The sequence below is a fragment of the Ranitomeya variabilis genome, chromosome 6 (genome assembly GCF_051348905.1).
Source record: "Ranitomeya variabilis isolate aRanVar5 chromosome 6, aRanVar5.hap1, whole genome shotgun sequence".
Lineage (NCBI taxonomy): Eukaryota > Metazoa > Chordata > Amphibia > Anura > Dendrobatidae > Ranitomeya > Ranitomeya variabilis.
Window position 1 is genome coordinate 529,525,431 of NC_135237.1, and position 20,903 is coordinate 529,546,333.

A 20,903-nucleotide genomic window follows, 5' to 3' on the forward strand; every position below is an offset into this window, starting at 1 on the left:
GCCTCAGCTCTCCCAGATTGCTCTGGTGCAGTGGCAATTGGGGTAATGATTTATTGGGTTGATGTCAGCTAGTAATGTCAGCTGACATCAAGCCCATGGGTTAATAAGAGGTGTCTATCAGACATTCCCATTACTAACCCTTAAAGTTAAAACAAAAAAATACATACACAGGAAAAAAATATAGACTTGAGTAAAGACTCCCCACACATTCTCTGGTTTACCCATTTATTACTAAAAAATAATTGCATCAGTTACAACGTAATCCTCAGTGTTCCTGCAAAGTCCAGCGCTTCTCCAGATTCCCTCACAGAAGATGACCTGTGAGACATGACAGCGAGTGATGTTGTGAATTCTGTTTGTGGGCTCCCTCTGGTGGCTACTGGTGGTACTGGCTGACTTCTGTCTTTTATTCCCAGTGCACCTGTTCCCATCAGGAAATGGGAGTTTCCTATATAGTCTGGCTTCTCAGTCATTTACTTGCCGGCTATCAATGTTACCAGAGCTCCTCTGTTACTTGCTACCTGCTCCAAGTCTGCTGATTCAGATAAGTTGGATCGTCTGTACTTTTTGTGAAAGTTTTGTCCAGTGTTCATTTGGATCATTTGTACCTTTTGTCCAGCGTGCATTTATATGAATCTTGCTGCTGGAAGCTCTAGCGAACTGAAATGACCACTCCGGTGTCATGAGTTGATACCGGAGTTTAAAGTCATTTCAGGATGGTATTTTGTAGGGTTTTGAGTTGACCGCGAAGTCCACTTTTGTATTTTCTGCTATCTAGTTAGTGGGCCTCTCTTTGCTGAACCTGTATTCATACTACGTATGTGTTTTCTTCTTAACTAACCGTCATTATATGTTGGGGGCTACTATCACTTTGGGGTTTTCTCTGGAGGCAAGCCAGGTCTGTGTTTCCTCTACTAGGGGTAGCTAGATCTCCGGCTGGTGCGAGACGTCTAGGGATAAAATGCAGGCACGTTCCCCGGCTACTGGTAGTTGTGCATGAGGTTCAGCATCGCGGTCAGCTTAGATTCCATCTTCCTAGAGCTAGTCCTGTTTTTGCCTATGTCCCTGCCATTGGGAACCATGACAGTATAGCCGGCCCGAAAATGTGTTAAAAGTATTGGCTGAAGAAAGAGGGAAAAGAAGTTCTGACACCTTTTTTTTTTTTTTACTCTGAAGTCTGTCTAGCCATAATTGCAGTCTGCTGCTTTTCCCTCCTCTTAATCCCTGAATGGCTCAGATCTCAGCTGCTGAGAAATGGATATCCAGAGTTTAGCTTCAAATCTGAATAATCTTGCTTCTAAGGTTCAAAATATACAAGATTTTGTCATACATGCTCCTATGTCTGAACCTAAAATTCCTATACCAGAGTTTTTTTCTGGAGATAGATCTCGTTTTTTGAATTTTAAGCACAATTGTAAATTGTATCTTTCTCTGAGATCTCACTCCACTGGAAACCCCGCTCAGCAGGTTAAGATTGTTATTTCCTTGCTGTGGGGTGACCCCCAGAATTGGGCATTTGCATTGGCGCCAGGGGATCCTGCGCTGCTCAATGTGGATGCGTTTTTTCTGGCACTGGGGTTGCTCTATGAGGAACCTAATTTGGAGATTCAGGCTGAAAAAGCCTTGATAGCCCTCTCTCAAGGGCATGATGAAGCTGAAATATATTGTCAAAAATTTCGAAAGTGGTCTGTGCTTACTCAGTGGAATGAGTGCGCCCTGGCGGCGAATTTCAGGAGGGCCTCTCTGACGCCGTTAAAGATGTCATGGTGGGGTTTCCTGCGCCCACAGGTCTGAATGAGTCCATGACAATGGCTATTCAGATTGACCGGCGTTTACGGGAGCGCAAACCTGTGCACCATTTGGCGGTGTCTTCTGAGCAGGCACCGGAGAATATGCAATGTGATAGAATTCTGTCCAGAAGTGAACGGCAGAGTTATAGGTGTAAAAATGGGTTGTGCTTCTATTGTGGTGATTCTGCTCATGTTATATCAGCATGCTCTAAACGCACAAAAAAGGTTGATAAGTCTTTTGCAGTTAGCACTTTGCAGTCTAAGTTTATTTTGTCTGTGACTTTGATTTGTTCGTTATCATCTATTACCGTGAATGCCTATGTGGACTCTGGCGCCGCCCTGAGTTTTATGGATTGGTCCTTTGCCAGGCACTGTGGGTTTAGTCTTGAGTCTCTGGAAGTCCCCATCCCTTTGAAGGGTATTGACTCCACACCATTGGCTAGGAATAAACCTCAATACTGGACACAAGTGACTATGTGTATGACTCCAGACCATCAGGAGGTGATTCGATTCCTTGTGTTGCATAACTTGCATGATGTGTTAGTACTTGGATTGCCATGGTTACAAACTCATAACCCAGTTCTTGACTGGAAAACAATGTCCGTATTAAGCTGGGGATGTCAGGGGGCTCATGGGGAAGTACCTTTGGTTTCCATTGCTTCATCTACTCCCTCTGAGGTTCCGGCATTTTTGTCTGACTACTGTGATGTTTTTGAGGAGCCTAAACTTAGCTCGCTCCCTCCTCACAGGGATTGCGATTGCGCTATAGATTTGATTCCGGGCAGCAAATTTCCTAAGGGTCGTTTGTTCAATCTGTCTGTGCCAGAGCATGCTGCTATGCGAGAGTATATTAAGGAGTCTTTGGAAAAGGGACATATCCGTCCATCCTCATCCCCTTTAGGAGCAGGTTTTTTTTTCGTGGGTAAAAAAGATGGTTCCCTGAGGCCTTGTATTGATTATCGGCTGTTGAATAAGATTACAGTCAAATATCAATATCCTTTGCTACTGTTGACTGATTTGTTTGCTCGTATTAAGGGGGCAAGGTGGTTCTCCAAGATTGATCTTCGGGGTGCGTATAATTTGGTGCGGATAAAGCAGGGAGATGAGTGGAAAACTGCATTTAATACGCCCGAGGGCCATTTTGAGTATTTGGTAATGCCTTTTGGTCTTTCTAATGCCCCTTCAGTCTTTCAGTCCTTTATGCACAATATTTTCCGTGAATATCTGGATAAATTTATGATTGTGTATTTGGATGATATTTTGATTTTTTCTGATGACTGGGAGTCGCATGTTCAACAGGTCAGGAAGGTTTTTCAGGTTTTGCGGGCCAATTCTTTGTTTGTAAAGGGTTCAAAGTGTATTTTTGGGGTTCAGAAGATCTCTTTTTTGGGGTACATTTTTCCCCTTCTTCTATTGAGATGGATCCTGTCAAGGTTCGGGCTATTTGTGATTGGACGCAACCTACTTCTCTTAAGAGTCTTCAGAAGTTCTTGGGCTTTGCTAATTTCTATCGTCGATTTATAACTGTTTTTTCAAGTGTTGTTAAGCCTCTAACGGATTTGACTAAGAAGGGTGCTGATGTTGCCAATTGGTCCTCGGCTGCTGTGGAGGCCTTTCGGGAGCTTAAGCGCCGCTTTTCTTCTGCCCCTGTGTTGCGCCAGCCTGATGTTTCACTTCCTTTTCAGGTCGAAGTTGATGCTTCCGAGATCGGAGCGGGGGCGGTTTTGTCGCAGAGAAGTTCCGATTGCTCGGTGATGAGACCATGTGCGTTCTTTTCTCGAAAATTTTCTCCCGCCGAGCGAAATTATGATCTTGGTAATCGGGAGCTCTTGGCTATGAAGTGGGCCTTTGAGGAGTGGCGTCATTGGCTTGAGGGTGCTAGGCATCAGGTGGTGGTCTTGACTGATCACAAGAATCTGATTTACCTTGAGTCTGCCAGGCGTCTGAATCCTAGACAGGCGCGCTGGTCGTTGTTTTTGTGGTCTCATATCTGCCAGGTTCAAAAAATGTAAAGGCAGATGCCCTTTCTAGGAGTTTTGAGCCTGACTCCCCTGGTGATTCTGAGCCTACGGGTATCCTTAAGGATGGGGTGATATTGTCTGCTGTCTCTCCAGACTTGCAACGTGCTTTGCAGGAGTTTCAGGCGGATAGGTCTGATCGTTGTCCGCCTGGGAGACTGTTTGTTCCAGATGAGTGGACCAGTAGAGTCATCTTGGAAGTTCATTCTTCTGCGTTGGCAGGCCACCCTGGAATCTTTGGTACCAGAGATTTGGTGGCCAGGTCCTTCTGGTGGCCTTCCCTGTCTCGGGATGTGCGTACTTTTGTACAGTCTTGTGATGTTTGTGCTCGGGCCAAGCCTTGCTGTTCTCGGGCTAGTGGATTGTTGTCGCCCTTGCCTATTCCGAAGAGGCCTTGGATGCACATCTCTATGGACTTTATTTCGGATCTCCCGGTTTCTCAGAAAATGTCCGTCATCTGGGTGGTGTGTGACCGTTTTTCTAAAATGGTTCATTTGGTACCCTTGCCCAAGTTGCCTTCTTCATCTGAGTTGGTCCCTCTGTTTTTTCAGAACGTGGTTCGTTTACATGGTATTCCGGAAAACATCGTTTCTGACAGGGGATCCCAATTTGTGTCTAGATTTTGGCGGGCGTTCTGTGCCAGGATGGGCATTGATTTGTCTTTTTCGTCTGCATTCCACCCTCAGACGAATGGCCAGACAGAGCGAACTAATCAGACCTTGGAGACTTATTTGAGGTGTTTTGTGTCTGCTGATCAGGATGACTGGGTCGCCTTTTTTGCCGTTGGCAGAGTTTGCCCTCAATAATCGGGCTAGTTCTGCCACTCTGGTTTCTCCTTTCTTTTGCAATTCGGGGTTTCACCCTCGTTTTTCATCTGGCCAGGAGGAATCTTCGGATTGCCCTGGAGTGGACACGATGGTGGATAGACTGCACCGGATTTGGAGTCATGTGGTGGACAACTTGAAGTTGTCCCAGGAGAAGACTCAGCAGTTTGCTAATCGTCGTCGTGTTGGTCATCGTCTTCGTGTTGGGGACTTGGTGTGGTTATCTTCTCGTTTTGTTCCTATGAAGGTCTCTTCTCCTAAGTTTAAACCTCAGTTCATAGGTCCTTATAAGATTTTGGAGATTCTTAATCCTGTATCGTTTCGTTTGGACCTACCAGCATCTTTCACTATTCATAATGTCTTCCATCGGTCGTTGTTGCGGAGGTACGAGGTGCCGATTGTTCCTTCTGTTGAGCCTCCTGCTCCTGTGCTGGTGCAGGGTGAATTGGAGTATGTTGTGGAGAAGATTTTGGACTCTCGTGTTTCCAGACGGAGACTTCAATATTTGGTTAAATGGAAGGGATACGGTCAGGAAGATAATTCTTGGGTGACTGCCTCTGATGTTCATGCCTCTGATTTGGTTCACGCCTTTCATAGGGCTCATCCAGATCGCCCTGGTGGTTCTCATGAGGGTTCGGTGCCCCCTCCTCAAGGGGGGGTACTGTTGTGAATTCTGTTTGTGGGCTCCCTCTGGTGGCTACTGGTGGTACTGACTGACTTCTGTCTTTTATTCCCAGTGCACCTGTTCCCATCAGGAAATGGGAGTTTCCTATATAGTCTGGCTTCTCAGTCATTTACTTGCCGGCTATCAATGTTACCAGAGCTCCTCTGTTACTTGCTACCTGCTCCAAGTCTGCTGATTCAGATAAGTTGGATCATCTGTACTTTTTGTGAAAGTTTTGTCCAGCGTTCATTTGGATCATTTGTACCTTTTGTCCAGCGTGCATTTATATGAATCTTGCTGCTGGAAGCTCTAGCGAACTGAAATGACCACTCCGGTGTCATGAGTTGATACCGGAGTTTAAAGTCATTTCAGGAAGGTATTTTGTAGGGTTTTGAGTTGACCGCGAAGTCCACTTTTGTATTTTCTGCTATCTAGTTAGTGGGCCTCTCTTTGCTGAACCTGTATTCATACTACGTATGTGTTTTCTTCTTAACTAACCGTCATTATATGTTGGGGGCTACTATCACTTTGGGGTTTTCTCTGGAGGCAAGCCAGGTCTGTGTTTCCTCTACTAGGGGTAGCTAGATCTCCGGCTGGTGCGAGACGTCTAGGGATAAAACGCAGGCACGTTCCCCGGCTACTGGTAGTTGTGCGTGAGGTTCAGCATCGCGGTCAGCTTAGATTCCATCTTCCTAGAGCTAGTCCTGTTTTTGCCTATGTCCCTGCCATTGGGAACCATGACAGAGTGACCTATGAAACCTCGTTCTTGAGGCTGTGTAGGCCACTTGCGGTCATGACTCCCAGTTGTCTTCACCCATGAGAGAATCTGGAGAATCATTGCATGCTGTGGATCTTAATGAATTACACCGTAGTTGCAGTTATATATATTTTTTTTAATAACCTGATAGAACGATGGACTTTTTCTTGTTTTTATTTATTTACCTCTCTCTTTTTATGCTTCTCAGGTTCCCCTTTCTGGACTACTTTACATTAGGGTTACTATGTCTGATCTTTTCTTTTTTTTTTATTAAATTGGTGAACAAGTTGTGGCAGAGTGTTTTTAAAAAGAAACTTTTTTTGGTGTGTGTTTTTATTTTTGATTGCTGGGTTAGTAATAAAGGTGTCTAATAGACTCCTCTCCATTGCTAAACCCCTGGGCTTGATGCCAGTGGACATTACATAGCAGACATTACCCCAAAAACTATTATCCTGATCACCGCCAAACCAGGACAATCGGGAAGTGCATAGGCTAAGCTCCAGAATTGGAGAATTTAACAGATGTGCCATTTCTGGTGCGGCTGAGGGCTGCTCATATTAGGCTGGGAGGGGGCCTTTATCTATGGCTATTCCCAGACCTATTAATATCAGCCCACAGCTGTCTGCTTTGTCTTAACTGGTTATTAAAAATAGGGAGAACCCAATGTCATTTTTTTGGGCCCCTCCATTTTTAATAACCAGCAAAGGCAAAGCAGACAGCTGGAGGCTGATATTAATAGGCTGGGAAGCTCCAATGATATTGGCCCCTTCCCAGCATAAAAGACCTGCTCACAGCAAATGGAAACCAATGGGGAGCCAAACTTTTGTGCTGTAAAATGAGGGTAGCAAGTGATATGGGGATGAAAAAGGAAGAATTATATGGGTAAGAGTAGGACAATTTCTCTACAAACAAATGTGGATAGGGAAAGGACTTAAAATAACAATCTTTAAAGGGTACTTGAGAGTAGAAATATCCATGTTAGATTAACCCCTTTCTGACATAGCAGTTAATAATACGTCCCTGCGCCCTGGGCCTTATTGACCATTGATTATTATGGAGCGGCCCCCAGACAAAGGATGGCGGGGTACTCGGTACCGGGTCTATCAGTTCTGAGGCTGTCACGGTGGCCTGACCCTGTCTGTGGTCCTGCTAAGGGGCACCCAATAAAAGGTGTAGGTGGTGGTGTAGGTCGCAGTAAATAACGAGGACACAGGGTTGCAGTCTCTTTACCTCTTTACTGAAGGCTTCGGCATCCGCAATCCAGAGCACTGTTAACTGGGCTGGCTGAGACCGGCCGGTCCGAAGGCACATCCAGAGTTCCCTTTGCAGGTGGAAATCAGTGCCTACCTACTAGCGCCTGGGTGTTGTAGTACTTCCCTGCTGAGCACCATGGGATAGTCCTCACAACTGTCGTGTATGTTTCTGTTCTTTCTCTCCGTCCCCCAGATGATATGGATAGGACGCACCCGTATGACGGGGTAGGCCTGGAGTTATTTTATAGGGACCCTAGAGAGGCCCCTCTCCCACAATTGCCTCCGTTGTCTTCATTAGATGATTTAGGTGAAGCAGCCAACCTATAATTAACTGCCCTGCCATTGGTTTGAAGTAATGCGTGGAGCCCAATACTTCCTCGGCGCTCTGGCCACCGGCTACGATCCTCAGTAGGATGTTGCCGATCTCGGGGCAAGGCTCCTACTGGTTTTATCGCCTTTGTTCTGTGATCTCGTTTCTCACTTCTCCACAATAAACCTCGCTTCTTGTCCTTTCTTAAGATACCACCGCAATGAAGTGCAGGCGCGGTTCCGTAACGTTCTGTCCTTTTCGCTAGGCCTCTGTCAGGATCCCACCACTGACAGGGACCCCCTGAATCCTCCCAAGCAACCTCTTCTCTCACTAGGTGTTGCCTGGGCAAAACCCAGTCAGCTTCTCTCTAACTTCCTATCCAGCCCCCAGTTTTACCAGATTGTGAGGAGTGGCCTAATCATAGAACCCTTTGCTCCCCCTGGTGGCCAGAGTGTGAAGTGTAATGTGTGACTGTGATACCTGGTCAGGTGAACTCCTTAAGTGCCATCAGACATACCATCACTCCCCTTAGTCCCTTAGTGGCGGAGTGTCAGTACTGCAATGACCAGGACTCTGGGGCGCTGCACTCCCCCCCCGGTTAAATCCAGTACTCCCAGACTGGGAAAGAAGAACAACAATACATGTTAGCAAAAGACATACAAAATTTTGAAATGCAATAAACAATTAAATTTAACAGTGCTTCCCTTTATGGGAGGTGAGGACGCTTGACCGTTACAAACAAAAACATATTTACATAGTGCTTCAAATTTTAAATAACATTTATTAAATAACTGACTATAAATAACCATTATTACCCAGCCGGGCATTCTATCTACTAAGTGCAAATTCTGAACAATAATTTAACTTTTCCTTTAAAGGCGTATAAGCTGAACCCACTAAAGGCTTACTATAAAACTCTACAATATAAATTAACTTTGTCTTTATTTCTCTTTTCTAAATGCAACATTTTTCTTTACTCTCTGATTTTGAACATGCAGGACCGCCTGGCTACTCATCCGGGCCTACTGCCTCTTTTCTTCTATAAGCTCAATTTTTATTCACAGCATAAGATCAATTAACAATCTCTCTATGGTCTCCAGGAGGACTCACCAACCCCTACGGGTTCACTTCACCAAAACTCGGCTTTCAACTCTTTCCTGTCCTCAACTTCTAGTAACATTATCGAACATTTCCTATTATTTCTTAAATAACTACACACTATTAATTACTATTCAACATTCTCAAAGTAACATTATACTTAAGTGCAACACATGAACATTCTCTTTAAGAGGGAACCAAGTCTCTTTGAGGTAGTGCAACTCTCAAGTTGCAAGTCCGTTTAAAGTAAGAACTTATGCGCTGTATTCAGGAACAGTCTCTTCAAAAAGCTTGTTTCCTTTGTAAAACCAGTAGGGGGCACCTTTAAGAATGTGCAACTATTTACAGCAACAGTTTTTGAATCATTCACCATCCATGATTCAGCAGTCTTTTAAAACAGTGATGCAAAACAAACATAAAGCAATAGGGATCCCGGGTAAGCAAAGGGATCCCTTTAAGGACTAACCCTGGTTGGGTTGCAGCAGCAGGAACAGCAGGAAAACAAACAGTTAACTATTTACAGTTTCAGGTTTCCGAGGTTTAGTTGGACGGCTTCCAGGGCGGCACCTGGCACTTAACCCTTCTTGGCCTGGGAAAAGTGAGGTCCAGGGTTACACCCAGTGCAGGATAAACGCCGTTAATCTATCTTTCATGTATGGTTAAGTCATGCGCAGCGATGGAGGTCTGCGCAGCTTGAGTATGGGCATTTGCTGCGGCAGAGGTAGCAGCTGCTGCAAGATCAGTCACTGGAACGGAGTCAGCAGCTGTGACACTAGCAGTCACTGGAGTGGTGTCGGTCATCAGGGCAGGGTCATCCTTCATACCTGCTTCAGATGCGGTCCCTCCGGTGCTGGTCTGCTCTGTCTCCACTGGGGTCTGGAACGCTGGTTGCAGGGCCTTGTGCTGCGATGTTGTCATCTCTGCTTGCATCATGTCGCTTTCCGGCAGGGCCTTGCTTTCTGGCTTTGGAGCGCTGGAACTTCTTTCCTGCTCCGGACCAGACGAGGCTGCCGACAGGCGTCTGGTGAGGCTCCCGATGAAGAACTTCTTCCACCCGGCCTGCTCAGCTGCATCTGCAGGAATTGGTCGCTGAGATCTTCCACGCCAGCCTGCAGGAAATCAGCATCAGCGGTGGATGCCTGGTTATGGTGCCCCTCTGGGTAGCTGGGTGAGTCCTCTGCTCCGACCCCACGCTCCGGCTCCAGGTGGCTGGCCATGGCGTCCTCCACGTGGCTGACTTCTTCTTTGTCCTTTTCTTGCTCTCTCCTTCGTGGGCGGTTTCATTTTCTTTGTCTCTGCCCTCCATTGAGAATCAGGAGGTGGATCTCGGCAGCTGACGGACCCGTCCTCAAGGTACAGAAATACTTAGACTGGGCGGCCATTGTTCTTCGCGCTCTTCAGTTTGTCCACACCCACAAATCCACGCCCTTCTTCTTCTCCTGCGCTCCGCATTGCGCTGTAATGGCGGCGGTTTTGGCGGGAACTTTTGGTGGCAAATAGCAATACACAGTCTTTGCAATAAATCACGGTTCAAGCACAATTCAATCACAGTTCCAAGGCACACATGACCTGATTCTTCAGGCTTAAGTAGATCCTGTTCGTGATGCCAAGTTGGAGCGGCCCCCAGACGCAGGACGGCGGGGTACTCGGTACAGGGTCTATAAGTTCTGAGGATGTCACGGTGGCCTGACCCGGTCCGTGGTCCTGCTAAGGGGCGCCCAATAAAAGGTTTATGTGGTGGTGTAGGTCGCAGTAAATAAGGAGGACACAGGGGTGCAGTCTCTTTACCTCTTTACTGAAGGCTTCGGCATCCGAAATCCAGAGCACTGTTAACTGGGCTGGCTGAGACCGGCCGGTCCGAAGGCACATCCAGAGTTCCCTTTGCAGGTGGAAATCAGTGCCTACCTACTAGCGCCTGGGTGTTGTAGTACTTGTTCTGTAATGTTCTGTCCTTTTTGCTAGGCCTCTGTCAGGATCCCACCCCTGACAGGGACCCCCTGAATCCTCCCAAGCAACCTCTTCTCTCACTAGGTGTTGTGTTGTGAATTTGGATTCTGGGCTCCCCCGGTGGCTACTGGTGGAATTGAACTGGTGTCTTCATCTTCTCTGTTCACCTGTTCCCATCAAGATGTGGGAGTCGCTATATAACCTTGCTGCTCTGTTAGTTGCTTGCCGGTCAACAATGTTATCAGAAGCCTCTCTGTGCTTGTTCCTGCTCCTAGACAACTACTAGATAAGTTGGACTCTTGTCCATGTTTGTTTTTGCATTTTTGTTCCAGTTCACAGCTGTAGTTTCGTTACTGTGTCTGGAAAGCTCTTGTGAACAGGAATTGCCACTCTGGTGTTATGAGTTAATGCCAGAGTTTTAAAGTAATTTCTGGATGGTGTTTTGATAGGGTTTTTAGCTGACCATGAAAGTGTCCTTTCTGTCTTCTGCTATGTAGTAAGTGGACCTCAAATTTGCTAAACCTATTTTCATACTACGTTTGTTATTTCATCTTGATTCACCGCCAATACATGTGGGGGGCCTCTGTCTCCTTTCGGGGTATTTCTCTAGAGGTGAGCTAGGACTAATATTTTCCTCTGCTAGCTTTATTTAGTCCTCCGGCTGGTGCTGGGCATCTAGAATCAACGTAGGCATGCTACCCGGCCACTGCTAGTTGTGCGTTAGGTTTAGTTCATGGTCAGCTCAGTTTCCATCTTCCAAGAGCTAGTTCCTATATATGCTGATGCTATGATCTCTTGCCATTGAGATCATGACAGTGAATGAGTGCGCCCTGGCGGCGACTTTCAGAGAGGGTCTCTCTGATGCCATTAAGGATGTTATGGTGGGGTTCCCTGTGCCTGCGGGTCTGAATGAGTCCATGACAATGGCTATTCAGATCGATAGGCGTTTGCGGGAGCGCAAACCAGTGCACCATCTGGCGGTGTCCACTGAGAAATCGCCAGAGAGTATGCAGTGTGATAGAATTCTGTCCCGAAGCGAGCGGCAGAATTTTAGACGGAAAAATGGGTTGTGTTTCTATTGTGGTGATTCTACTCATGTTATATCAGCATGCTCTAAGCGCACTAAAAAGCTTGGTAAATCTGTTTCCATTTGCACCTTACCGTCTAAGTTTATTCTATCTGTGACCCTGATTTGCTCTTTGTCATCTATTACCACGGACGCCTATGTCGACTCTGGCGCCGCTTTGAGTCTTATGGATTGGTCCTTTGCCAAACGCTGTGGGTATGATTTAGAGCCTTTGGAGACTCCTATTCCTCTGAAGGGGATTGACTCCACCCCATTGGCTAATAATAAACCACAATACTGGACACAAGTAACTATGCGTATTAATCCGGATCACCAGGAGATTATTCGCTTTCTGGTGCTGTATAATCTACATGATGATTTGGTGCTAGGATTGCCTTGGCTGCAATCTCACAACCCAGTCCTCGACTGGAAAGCTATGTCTGTGTTGAGCTGGGGATGTAAGGGGGCTCATGGGGATGTACCTGTGGTTTCCATTTCATCATCTATTCCCTCTGAAATTCCTGAGTTCCTGTCTGACTATCGTGACGTCTTTGAAGAATCCAAGCTTGGTTCGTTACCTCCGCACCGAGAGTGCGATTGTGCCATAGATTTAATCCCGGGTAGTAAATACCCAAAGGGTCGTTTATTTAATCTGTCTGTGCCTGAACATGCTGCTATGCGTGAATATATAAAGGAGTCCTTGGAAAAGGGACATATTCGTCCATCGTCATCTCCCTTAGGAGCCGGTTTTTTCTTTGTGTCAAAAAAAGACGGCTCTTTGAGACCATGTATTGATTATCGGCTTTTGAATAAAATCACTGTTAAATATCAATACCCATTGCCGTTGCTGACTGATTTGTTTGCTCGCATAAAGGGGGCCAAGTGGTTCTCTAAGATTGACCTTCGTGGGGCGTATAATTTGGTGCGAATCAGGCAGGGGGATGAGTGGAAAACCGCATTTAATACGCCCGAGGGCCACTTTGAGTATTTAGTGATGCCTTTTGGTCTTTCAAATGCTCCGTCAGTTTTCCAGTCCTTTATGCATGATATTTTTCGTGATTATTTGGATAAATTTATGATTGTGTATCTGGATGATATTCTGATTTTTTCGGATGACTGGGACTCTCATGTCCAGCAAGTCAGGAGGGTTTTTCAGGTTTTGCGGTCTAATTCTTTGTGTGTTAAGGGTTCTAAGTGTGTTTTTGGGGTACAGAGGATTTCCTTTTTGGGATATATTTTTTCCCCCTCTTCCATTGAAATGGATCCTGTCAAGGTTCAAGCTATTTGTGATTGGACGCAGCCCTCTTCTCTTAAGAGTCTTCAGAAATTTTTGGGCTTTGCTAACTTTTATCGTCGATTTATTGCTGGTTTTTCGGATATTGCTAAGCCATTGACCGATTTGACTAAGAAGGGTGCTGATGTTGCTGATTGGTCCCCTGATGCTGTGGAGGCCTTTCGGGAGCTTAAGCGCCATTTTTCCTCTGCCCCTGTGTTGCGTCAGCCTGATGTTGCTCTACCTTTTCAGGTTGAGGTCGACGCTTCTGAGATCGGAGCTGGGGCAGTGTTGTCGCAGAAAAGTTCTGACTGCTCCGTGATGAGGCCTTGTGCCTTCTTTTCCCGTAAATTTTCGCCCGCTGAGCGGAATTATGATGTTGGGAATCGGGAGCTTTTGGCCATGAAGTGGGCTTTTGAGGAGTGGCGCCATTGGCTTGAGGGGGCCAGACATCAGGTGGTGGTATTGACTGACCACAAAAATTTGGTTTATCTTGAGACCGCCAGGCGCCTGAATCCTAGACAGGCGCGCTGGTCGTTGTTTTTCTCTCGGTTTAATTTTGTGGTGTCATACCTACCGGGTTCTAGGAATGTTAAGGCGGATGCCCTTTCTAGGAGTTTTGAGCCTGACTCGCCTGGTAACTCTGAGCCCACAGGTATCCTTAAGGATGGAGTGGTATTGTCAGCCATTTCTCCAGACCTGCGGCGGGCCTTGCAGGAGTTTCAGGCGGATAGACCTGATCGTTGCCCACCTGATAAACTGTTTGTTCCTGATGATTGGACCAGTAGAGTCATCTCTGAGGTTCATTCTTCTGCGTTGGCAGGTCATCCTGGCATTTTTGGTACCAGGGATTTGGTGGCAAGGTCCTTCTGGTGGCCTTCCCTGTCACGAGATGTGCGAGGCTTTGTGCAGTCTTGTGACGTTTGTGCTCGGGCCAAGCCTTGTTGTTCTCGGGCTAGTGGATTGTTGTTGCCCTTGCCTATTCCTAAGAGGCCTTGGACGCACATCTCGATGGATTTTATTTCAGATCTGCCTGTTTCTCAGAAGATGTCTGTCATCTGGGTGGTGTGTGACCGTTTCTCTAAGATGGTCCATTTGGTTCCTCTGCCCAAGTTGCCTTCTTCTTCCGAGTTGGTTCCTCTGTTTTTTCAAAATGTTGTTCGTTTGCATGGTATTCCTGAGAATATCGTTTCTGACAGAGGGACCCAATTCGTGTCTAGATTTTGGCGGGCATTCTGTGCTAGGATGGGCATAGATTTATCTTTTTCGTCCGCTTTCCATCCTCAGACGAATGGCCAGACTGAGCGGATTAATCAGACCCTGGAGACATATCTGAGGTGTTTTGTGTCTGCTGACCAGGATGATTGGGTTGCTTTTTTGCCATTGGCGGAGTTCGCTCTCAATAATCGGGCCAGCTCTGCCACTTTGGTGTCCCCGTTTTTCTGTAATTCGGGGTTTCATCCTCGATTTTCCTCTGGTCAGGTGGAATCTTCGGATTGTCCTGGAGTGGATGCTGTGGTGGAGAGATTGCATCAGATCTGGGGGCAGGTGGTGGACAATTTGAGGTTGTCCCAGGAGAAGACTCAGCTTTTTGCTAACCGCCGTCGTCGTGTTGGTCCTCGTCTTCGTGTTGGGGACTTGGTGTGGTTGTCTTCTCGTTTTGTCCCTATGAGGGTCTCTTCTCCTAAGTTTAAGCCTCGGTTCATCGGTCCGTATAAGATATTGGAGATTCTTAACCCTGTTTCCTTCCGTTTGGACCTCCCTGCATCCTTTTCTATTCATAACGTTTTTCATCGGTCATTATTGCGCAGGTATGAGGTACCGGTTGTGCCTTCCGTTGAGCCTCCTGCTCCGGTGTTGGTTGAGGGTGAGTTGGAGTACGTTGTGGAGAAAATCTTGGACTCTCGTGTTTCCAGACGGAGACTCCAGTATCTGGTCAAGTGGAAGGGATACGGCCAGGAGGATAATTCTTGGGTGAATGCATCTGATGTTCATGCCTCTGATCTGGTTCGTGCCTTTCATAGGGCCCATCCTGATCGCCCTGGTGGTTCTGGTGAGGGTTCGGTGCCCCCTCCTTGAGGGGGGGGTACTGTTGTGAATTTGGATTCTGGGCTCCCCCGGTGGCTACTGGTGGAATTGAACTGGTGTCTTCATCTTCTCTGTTCACCTGTTCCCATCAAGATGTGGGAGTCGCTATATAACCTTGCTGCTCTGTTAGTTGCTTGCCGGTCAACAATGTTATCAGAAGCCTCTCTGTGCTTGTTCCTGCTCCTAGACAACTACTAGATAAGTTGGACTCTTGTCCATGTTTGTTTTTGCATTTTTGTTCCAGTTCACAGCTGTAGTTTCGTTACTGTGTCTGGAAAGCTCTTGTGAACAGGAATTGCCACTCTGGTGTTATGAGTTAATGCCAGAGTTTTAAAGTAATTTCTGGATGGTGTTTTGATAGGGTTTTTAGCTGACCATGAAAGTGTCCTTTCTGTCTTCTGCTATGTAGTAAGTGGACCTCAAATTTGCTAAACCTATTTTCATACTACGTTTGTTATTTCATCTTGATTCACCGCCAATACATGTGGGGGGCCTCTGTCTCCTTTCGGGGTATTTCTCTAGAGGTGAGCTAGGACTAATATTTTCCTCTGCTAGCTTTATTTAGTCCTCCGGCTGGTGCTGGGCATCTAGAATCAACGTAGGCATGCTACCCGGCCACTGCTAGTTGTGCGTTAGGTTTAGTTCATGGTCAGCTCAGTTTCCATCTTCCAAGAGCTAGTTCCTATATATGCTGATGCTATGATCTCTTGCCATTGAGATCATGACAGTGTTGCCTGGTCAAAACCCAGTCAGCTTATCTCTAACTTCCTATCCATCCCCCAGTTTTACCAGATTGTGAGGAGTGGCCTAATCATAGAACCCTTTGCTCCCCCTGGTGGCCAGAGTGTGAAGTGTAATGTGTGACTGTGATACCTGGTCAGGTGAACTCCTTAAGTGCCATCAGACGTACCATCACTCCCCTTAGTCCCTTAGTGGCGGAGCGTCAGTACTGCAACGACCAGGACTCTGGGGCGCTGCACTTACGTGTACACGATTGTTGTGCGTGCGTTTGCCAGCAGGTTTCATCTGATTCTGACCGCTGACACCCAACACTAAGTGCCAAGAACAGTCCTCAACTGCTTCCGGCATGTTAACTCCAAAAGTGCTGTGATTGAATGTAATCACAACATTACAGGAGCAGGCAGAGGGATGACAGCCCCTCTGCCCTTGGATCAGAGACCCAGCCGCGTGACGCAGGGTCCCAATCATTGCCATGGAGACCCAATGTCATTATGATGACATCAAGGTCACCAAAGCTAGGAAAGTTACTTGATCATGCCCAGTGCTTGATCAGCAACTTTCTCTATCAGTGCAGAGCTGACAGTTTGCATAGCATGGGAAATTCTATCAAACAAATGTTACCACTATCATGAAGTATAATTAGTGTTGAGCATTCCGATACTGCAAATATCGGGTATCGGCCGATATCCGCTGTATCGGAATTCCGATACCGAGTTCCGATATTTTTGCGATATCGGGAATCGGAATCGGGATCGGGATCCATATTAATGTAAAAAATAAAGAATAAAAATAAAAAATATGGATATACTCACCCACCGACGGCCCCTGGCTCGCAGCGGTGCATCCGGCAGCCTCTGTTCCTAAGAATGCAGTGATGCATCATGTCAAAAAGTGTTTTTTTTCAGCAGGCATATAAGTGGTATAGTGACACCCATGATGACACCATCAGTGCTAGCCATGTTGGTGGAGTATTCAATGCAGCACAACATGGAACAAATGTCCCTCATGAAGGCCCACTCATTGGTGGTGAAGTGGTGTTGTTCTGCAGAGCAACTTACCCATACATGTTGTTGCTGAACCTCCACTATTTCCTGCTGCTGCTCACACAGTCTCTTCAGCATATGCAAGATAGAGTTCCCCCTTGTTGCTACGTTGCATATGAGACGATAAGTGGGAAGGCAGAAGTGATGCTGCAGTGCAGACAGGCGATCAGCAGCAGGGTGAGAACTCTGAAAGCTTGCACACACTGCTTTCACTTTCAGCAGCAGATTTGGCATATGTGGGTAATTTTTAAAGAAGCTCTGCACTACCAACTTGAGCACATGCACCAGGCAAGGGATGTGCATCAAACTAGCTAAGCCCAAAGCTGCTATGAGATTTCTCATGTTAACGTACACCAGCAGGCCAGGCTTGAGATTCAGTGGCACCAAGCACTAATTTCTCTGCTATTTGATCCCCATCCACAGCTCCTGCACGGTGTGGAATTTGTCTCCCAAACAGATGAGTTTCAGAAAAACCTGCTGTCATTTCCTCTTGTCTGTGCTGAAATTGGCAGTGCAGATCTTACTGTGAGTGGATGAGATGGCAGCGGTGGAAGCGGAGTAGATGGAGGAGGCAACCTGGACAAAGAAATGTCCAGAAATCTTCAGTGGTAGTAAGACATACAGAATGCCTTCTGCCTTTGCACCAGCCACCACGAAATGTATCCGCTGGGGTAATTAGGAAGATATAATGTGCCAGTCCATGCTTACTAGAGCATGTATCGGTGTTTATGTAGATTTTGCCGCTGATGGCGTTTCACAGTGCACACCTGATTTTGTCCACAACATGTGTGTGCAGGGAAGAGATGGCATACCTGAAAAAGTTTTTTTTCAAATTGTCCACCTCCGCCAGCCAGAATTTCAAATGTCAGGTATTTGGAAATGTTGTCATTCAGGACCATGGCTCATGGGTGGTTAGGGGGGTATTTCATCTTCACTTGAGGCTTTGTGGGATGGAGAGCTGAACACTTCCATGGGACAGTATGGAGATCCTCGGTCACACTGACGGTAATGGCGGTGCTGTCACATCTTCTCTTTACGGGGAGACAGGTGGTCCTGTTGATCGTTAGAGAGAGGAAAAATCCAAGACCGCAGCAGAAGAGGGAACTGGCGGAGGCTCATATTTGTCATGATTTTTAAGGCGTGTACTTCACTGCACCTCATTCTTGGAAATCAGATTCCTCACCAAGAAGATTGTGCTGAGGTTCAGAAAATGAAATCCTCGCTTCTGGCTCTGATGGCACATTGTGCAAATTACCCTTGTCTTGTTATTAGCCATTGCCTGAAGAAATACCACATCAGGGAGCTCCTTTGAGCTGGCTTAGTTTTCTCATTCCCTCAGAAAGATGGGTAGTAGCAGCTAGGGGCCGGCAACTGTGCTTTTGCACCATGCTTCCCCTTTGGTGTGCTGTTGGGGCAGAGTGACCACCTCCTTTTCCTCCGAACTGTTCACGTCACTAGGAAGACCTTCACTCTATGTGTGGTCATGGACCTCATCATCCCCCGCATCATCTCCCACCCACTTTTCACCTTTACCCTTCTTGCTGGTCTGCATACTGTAGATAGATGCAGCAATTGGCACCTGTGATTCATCATCTTCGGAGATCTGCTGTAGTGGTCCACTGACCATGCATTAGCCCTTCCACATACTAATCCTCCAACATGACAAGTAGTTCGGCATCAGTGTACTCAGTCTCTTCCACCACTGGGGCAAGGTCAGGTGGATTGGCCACAAAACCCCAGTCAGCGGACTTGTCAAAAAGTCAAAAAGCAAAAGAGACTGCTGCATTTATTTGGACTCAAACTGCTTGGCTGATTTGCAAAGTGGTAAGATGGAAGAAAGATGACTATTGTCTCCAGGTGCCAACTCTGCGCTTTCTGCAGGGGACCAGATAAAAAAAAAAGCAAAGGAAATATAGACACCCTTAGTCATCCAATTTTTTACTGCATCAACATGTTCTGGCCTCACCATTTGGACAGCCGTACTCCTACTTACGAAATGACGCAGAACTTTCTGTCATATGCGTGCGCTTGAGTAAGGTGTTGTGTGATGCTCCAGGGTCCTGGTCATCACAGTGGCATTGCTTTCTCCATGGGAAGAGTGATGTCACGCTTTGAAGCGATGAAGGATATCTTTGACAAGGTAATCACTACATACAACACGTTCACACTCCAGACCAGAAGAGGGAGCTCTATGCACAGATTAAGGGTGAACTCCCCTATAAATACATTCTGATCTGGAGGGAAAGCAGACAGTTCATTCCAGACAGCAGGGAGAGGAGTATGTCAGAGGACAGAGATGAAGGCAGATGGACATAGAGTGTCAGAAAGTCTGAAGAGGCCTGTAGTCAGAGGTACTACAGCTCCAGGATTGAGAGAACTAAGAAAGAATGAACAGCTTGTAGAAGGAGTGCAGGAGAGAGAAAGCGCAGGAGAATAAACACCAGTGGAGCAGAGCTGTAAAGTGGCTACCTCCCTGACTAGTACAGATTCCGGTAGCTGGAAGACCGAGGCCGTGCTGAACTTTATAGTGGCATAGTTGAAACCGGCTGGACAGCTGGATTGCACATCACCTGTCCGCATTGATACCCAGGAGACACAGTGATATCTATAAGGCCCGAGTCATGATAGAGACCCTGTAAAAAGGCCCAGTTCACCTGTCATACGGGTTGTGTCCTAACCTTTATGGGGGACAGAGAGGAACTGTGAGGACCTTATTAGAAGCCTTAGGCAGTAAAGGACTACTGCACTTGGAGGAAGGCTTTGATCTCCACCTGGTAAAGGGGACTCTGGATTCGCTTCCAAGCCGGCCGGACTCTGCCTCCCCAGTGATCGGGTGCCCTGGACTGCGGTTGCCTGAAGCCTTCAGTAAACCAGGTAAAGAGACTGCAAACCTGTGTCCTCATTCTTTACTACACCATTCACCATCTACCATCTACACACCGGGAGCCTTGGGGACCTACTTCACCTGTGGGAAGTTATACCATCTAGCTGCCATACCATCACCCCAGAGGACTCCTTTAAGCAGCATCGGTCCCTACTGACCGAATACCACAGGTGGCCTCACGAACACGAACTTTATTCCTAAAACCCCTAAAAGACTTAACCTTTAATTGGGCACCCAGGGCCATGGACCGGGTCACAGCCACCATGACATACCCTTTAAGACCGGACCCAGTACCGAGTTCCCCATTGCCCAGGTGGGCGACTCAGTTGCACTTCAACACGTAACAGGCATAGGTCAACCACATCCTCTCCCTGCAGCAGATGCACCATCACCACCAGCAGCACCACAAGCACATGACCATCCCCTATTTGATGCTCTCCTCATGCTTTTTCCCCTAAAAAAAGTTCCCAATAGAGAAGAGGCTGGATTAGGGCACTCTGCACTATGCTGTATGGGCACGCTGCACCAGGCTGTATTACGGGCAGGCTACATCAGAATTTATTATGGGCATGCTGCACCAGGCTGCATTATGGGCACGCTACACCAGTCTGTATTACAGGCATAGTTTCGATATTGTTATTCTTCACTGCACACATTAGGTCAACAATTTTTCAGCCTTCTCAGGTTTTAATTATTATTATTATTATTATTATTATTATTTTTCCATTTTATCATCATGTCTTTTTTGAATATTTATTTCATCGTAATTTGCACCTTGATTTTTCCCATATGTTTTGTTTTGTTTTTCTAAAGGCTTTATTATACACTGGCCAGTGTTTATACAATACAATCTTTTTGATCATTATGTGTATTCCTAACACATTGTACTTTCACTTTGTTCTATATTTTATCTGTAGTTGTATATTATTAGCTGTGGTTTCTATTTAGCCCATGTGTTTTCATATATTATAAGGTTTTTCTTTAATGTTTACATTTCAATATGAACCCTCTTGCAATTTGTTCCATCTAGAGCAGAATGTTCCAATTACAGGATTATCTTTCATTGTTAACGTTTATGTGTGGGTCTGTTTGCATTTCCCAAAGGGATTTGCTTTGTAGGTCCATCTGAATGCTGCTGGCCCAATCC